Source organism: Gymnogyps californianus, chromosome 1 (genome assembly GCF_018139145.2).
Source record: "Gymnogyps californianus isolate 813 chromosome 1, ASM1813914v2, whole genome shotgun sequence".
In the NCBI taxonomy this organism is placed as follows: Eukaryota; Metazoa; Chordata; class Aves; order Accipitriformes; family Cathartidae; genus Gymnogyps; species Gymnogyps californianus.
In genome coordinates, this window is record NC_059471.1 from 75,948,503 (window position 1) to 75,954,502 (window position 6,000).

The window sequence follows — 6,000 nt, forward strand, 5'->3', positions numbered from 1 at the left end:
CCACAGGGGTCTATCCTGGGACCTATCTGGTTTAATGTTTTCATCAATGACCTGGAGGAAGTGATGGAGTGCATTGTCATCATGTTTGCAGGTGACACCAAACTGGGGTGACCAGCTGATTTGCTCAAGATGAGGGCTGCCATCCAGAGGGACCCAGACAGGCTGAAGGAATAGTGAAAAAGAAACCTTGAAATCATCCACTACTCACTTGAATTTACATTGTCTGGAAGAGGAAAAGGTAAAAAATATAACATAATTTTAAAATAGCTTTTTCAAAAACAGTGTTTTGAAAAATTGTGCTGTGCATTTCCCAGAACTCTGTGCATTACAGCAGCCCTTGTTAGTCTATTACAAAACAGCTTCATACAACACTTGGCAACTTCTTGAAGGATACGAACACAATTGTTCCAGCTACTGCTTTCTTAGGAAAGGTTGGTAACATTTCTGAGGCTTTTGTTAGCCTGGTGTTTTTCTCAGACCTCCTCCTAATGCTGCAGATGTTAATGCTAAACTGAGACATTATTATTAACAACAGATTTTTCAGACCATGTAGAGTGAATTTTCTGTCTTTCATTTATGACAAGCTATTCATGAATTGGCTAGCAACATCTACATCAACAGCGTGGAACGCCACCTGCAAGAGATCCCAGCAGACCACTCTACATCCATGGAACAAGAGCTCTGGTGCCGGAAGGGGCTATCTTGGGGGGAATTGGAGAGGTCTCTGCCCACCCCTGACTACTCTAGGGGGAGTCTCAGCCGCTCACGTTGCCAACGCTGAACTAGAAAAAAACACAGAACAGCATATTAAACAAAACCGAAATCATTGCTGGCTTATCATAAACACCAGGCTGTAGACTGTGGCAGTTCACAAGCTGTTGAGATGACTGTTCCCAGGAGAAGGTGGGGCCTGTTGAAGGGGAACACAAAAGATTTCATATGTCCTGAAGGAAGCTGGTCCCTAGGAAAGTCAGAGTCCTGGGCTTGTCCAGGACCTGAGGGCAGCCATGGGGCCAGCAGGGCCATGCCCTCCCTGACCAGGGCCCGTCCACACCACCCAGCAAGGGAGCACAGGCAGCCAGACCCCGAGAAGAGGGGAAGGGTGGCTGCGCGAGCTGGTACACACAGAGCCCTGATGAATTAGTCCAGACTAGAGTTTAAAATGGATCAGTTAAAACTAATTCAGCCACTGTTTGGGCAGCCTGGAGGTACTGGTCAGATGACACTGTAAGACCACCCTCAGGTTACCCACAGCCTGACCAAACACACCACCACAACGGGATGTAAACCCCTTCATCAAAATTAATCAGGCTTACTGACACACGCTTTGCATCATAAATATGCGTGGCACAGGAGGATGGTACTATAGAAAAGTTACGCAAGGTGGTAGTGGTCACTGAGGTGGCTGGTGGTAGCCAAGTAGAGCATATTTGATGAGTAGGCAATTTCAGACCACACTGACATGTGTACTAACTGTGTTCTTTTTAGGCTACATAAAATAAGCAAATTAAATCCTTTAGTGAGTAGAAGATTTGAAACATGCCAGTCCTGTTTCCAAGGTACCGAAAAAACTGGCAAGGCCTGAGTCAATGCTAGATATGTGGTTCTAGAGACCAAATTCTGCAGCTGAGCCACTGCCTCACATGCACTCTGCCTTCAGTATTACTCACTTAACTTATCTACAGTTTTTTCATCCATAACCTCAAGGTTTTAAAATGGAAAATATTATTAACACGTGCTTCTGGTGGGAATCGCTGCGTAAAGGTGAGCAAGACTGAGCAGTGTGGACTGAAAAGCAAAGACATTTAAAATTTGAAATGTCTGTGAAGTAATTTGTTATTGGTGAATCTGACCACATACACAAGAAGAAAAAAAAAAAAAAAAGATTTTGACTCAAGGAAAGCAGGGTTAAGAACAGTTCTTCCTCTAACAGACTAACTACTAAGGATCCTGCCTCACTCCTAAGAAGCCTGGGGAATTCTTCACCTTCCTGTTTTTGTGCCTGTCTTGGGAGTGGAACGTAGCAGGTAATTCAAATCACTCTTGCTACAAGTGTTTGGGAACAGCAAGAAATAAAAAGAATCTATTACATGGAGATTACATATCTGCATGCCAGATATCATGTAAAACAGACTGGGAAGTGGCTAACACTCAGCATGACCCAGAGCCACATCTAAAGTTGCTGGAAGTTAAAGCAAACATTGTGGCTTAGAATCTCATATTTATATGACTGCAAAGTCTTTCACAAACTTGATATTACTGAATTCGGTAAATGCTTTGGCTATTTTCTTTTAATTTGACTATTCAGACACTTTTGCACCTAACCCATGATATTGTAGCCTAAGATGAATCAAACAAAATCAACCCATAATCAGGCAGTGAGAAAGTTCAGAAATTTGTGTCTGATATTTTCCTTGCCACTTCTTTGCCTACAAATATGCAAGACAGAATTTTCTTGCCTGTTTGCAAATACATGCTAAGGATTGATCTTCCTCAAAGGAGAACATGGGCTGGTACAGGGATCATAAACAATATATACAGCCAGGCAGGTCCTGACAGAAATAAGTGGCCATGTTGTAAGCACTTTAAACGTGGACTAGTCACACAACACTGCTGTTATTTTCAGAACATATTATTTATGAAAATGTTTTTATTTGTAGGAGAGGTATTTCTATGAGCATATTCATGTACTATGACTACTGAATATTTATGTATTTCTGTATAATGAGTTTGCATATTGTGGCTATTAATGCTTAGTTCATCCAACATAACAGGAAGGAAGGCTTAGTTGCGTGATCAGTTCGTGTGAAATCATTAACATCTGCAAATTAGGAAATTTAAGGAAGTTTGAAAGCAGTAAGGGAAATGATAAACTGAGTCACTTTCTGACTTGCAGCATTTGCTACTTAACACTGGCATGCAGTAAAAAAAGTTAACTGGCAGAGCAAAACACTTACTGATGCCTGCATGACCACAACTACAGGTTCAAGTGTCCTTGCTGCTGAGATCCAAAATCAAACAAGATAAAGGAGAAGAGTTTTTTCAAGAGGAGGTATGTCTCTCTATGTTGTCTCTTGATTTTCTTGTGCCACAGAAGATTTTGCACAGAATACAAATTTTTGCCAAGGATTAAGTTAGGTACAGTTATACTAGCACATGTACAAAATCTGGATTAGCTTCCTGCTTAAGGAAGTCTAGACAAAATTTTGGTGATGCTTTAGCCTATTTGATTAAAAAGTAAATCTGTGTATATATACAATTTCTAAAGATTTCTGCAAGATTCAAGGAAGACTATGAAATGTCTATGATGTCTGTTGCACTATTTGACATTTGTTATCTGACATCTATTTTGCAATAACTGAAAGACATGCTATTTTCTGTACCCTTTCTATAAATTAATCTAACTAGAAATATGTGGATTTCTATTTCTTGGAAAAAAGTAAATCACAGAATCTTGGGACGGTTGAGGCTGGACGGCACTTCTGGAGATTGTCCTGTCCTACCCCTTGCTCACAGCAGGGTCAGCTACAGCAGGTTGCTCAGGGTTTTGTCCTGTCAGTATCTCCAACGTTGGAGACTCCACAACCTCCCCGGAAAACCTGTTCCAGTGGTTGACTACCCTCACAGTAAAAAGTGTTTTCTTGTGTTTAAATGGAATTTCCATGATTTCAGTTTTTGCCCATTGCCTCTTGTCCAGTCACTGGGCACCACTGAGCAGAGTCTGGCTCCATCTTCCTTACTCCCCACAGTTAGGTATTTATACACATGGATAAGATCTCCCTGAGCCTTCATCTCTGCAGGCTGAACAGTCCCAGCTTTCTCAGCCTCTTCTCAGATGTCAGAGCCCTTAATTGTCTTTGTGGTTGTTCGCTGGACTCTCTCCAGTAGCCCTATATCTTTCTTGTACTGGGGATCCCAGAACTGGACCCAGCACTCCAGGTCTAGCTTCACCAGTGCTGAGCAGAGGGGAAGCATTACCTCCCTCGACCTGCTAGCAACACTCTGCCTAATGCAGCCCAGAGTGCCTTTGGCCTTCTTTTCTGCAAGGGCACATTGCTGGCTCATGGTCAGCTCAGTGTCCACCAGGACCCCCAGGGCCTTCTCTGCAAAGCTGCCTTTCAGCAGGTCATCCTCAGCCTGTGCTGGTGCCAGGGGTAGTTCCTCCCCAGGTGCAGGACTTGGCACTTCCCTTTTTGCTGAATTTCATGAGATTTTTGTCAGTCCATTTCTCCAGCCTGTCCAGGTCCCTCTGAAGCGAAATAGCGGTATATCAACCACTTCTCCCAGTTTTATATCATCTACAGAAATCAAAATACTGATCTAAAGACTGAACTAATTCTGGGAAAGTTGCGTTTAGGCAGTGATTTGAGAGTAATATTTCATTGCCTGGTATGCATTGTAAGGTTTTTATTCCTATTTCTATGCCTCCTGGTATGCTTAGCAAGTGTATGGTACTCTTCATATGTCCACAATGTTTAAGCATCAGTTTGTCTGCAATGTATAAGCATCAGTTTATCCTCACATCACCCTGTAAGTAAAATTCAAATTTTCATTTCTGGAAGTGTGTCATGGGCAGGAGTAACTTTCCCAGAGCCATTCAAGAAAATACTCCCTGGAAAAGCTGGGAATTAGAACCAAGGAACCTTGGTCTCAGGTGACATTTTCTGGTAGCATCCTGCACTCACAGCCTAAGAGCAAATACAACAGACTGTACAGACCAAGAGGGTAAGAATTGAAAGTGCTTAAGTCAGTCAATAGATGCTTTCTGTAAAAACTACTATAGACATAACACTGCTTTTAAATGTGATTCTATTTTCCTTCTGACACATTGATACTGAGATCATTCTAAAGCACATTGAGTTTGACCTTGCTACAAAAGATCAAACAGACTCATGTTTGCTAGCATCCAACTTACCACGGATATGATCACTACTGCTGAGTAAGACACATCATACATCTGGTAACATTAGATAATAAGTTTAGCAATGTTTTCCTTGATAAGATTTTGCTAGTGAAAAAAATTAAACATACAGGCTATGCACATACCTCTAAATAAAAGAAAGCTCCAAGGCCAAGTATCACTGGCTGGCTCGTATTCACATAGGTGGATAGATTAGGTTTATAGCAAACCTGTCTTGGAGAGAGCTAGGGAGTGAGCTAAGAACTGAGTGTGGAAACCAGGTGCTTGAGTCCCCGCTGGGGCCCTCCCCTATGCAGCAGGGTAGACACATACTGAGAGGTCAAGACACTTGTGAGGCTGGCCAGGGGAGAAAGAGGAAAGAAGCACAGCAGCAACAAGCATAGAGTTAAGGATGGAGGTTTTCATCCTAATAGATTCTATATTACCTCCTATATTAATGAAATATAAGGAAATACCACTTACACAAGAATATACATGTTTCTTCTGGTCTGATCCTCCAAGTAACACTCCCAACTGGTTTGACATAAGTATGTGTTCCTTCTGACACCTTCAATACTGAGATCTGTTCAGAGCAGAGGGAGTTTTACCACACCTGTCTGCAAAACACCAGTCTGGGAGGGGGTGGAGGTCCTGGAGGCGGAAAGCTCCTACAGATGTGGTGCTGGAGCCATTTGCTTGGCCACCGGGCAGAAGGTATGGATCAGTCAGGTAAATGGCTCACCACAGCTCCTATATCTCTTATCCTGCCTGCAGGCCAGAGAAAAGCCAGGAGACCTGGCTATGTGTTGGTACATTCAGCTGGGGCGACAGAGAAGGAACATAGGCACAACCCAACACTAATCCTTTCTTGTGTGGTTTGTTTTAAAAGTCAGTCAACTGTGAAACACAAATCCTTTGGGAAGCAAACCCCCTTAGTGCTGTGGTCCATGGAAACGGTCATTTCTTATGAGGAAAGTGAACACTTAGAGGCCTTGCTATTCCCACTGCAAGCCCAATGACATGTCCAGAGCCTGGAGGCAACTGTGCCAGCAAACCTTTAAGCCGGCAAGACTGCAGATGACTCCCTTCAGCAGTGCTCC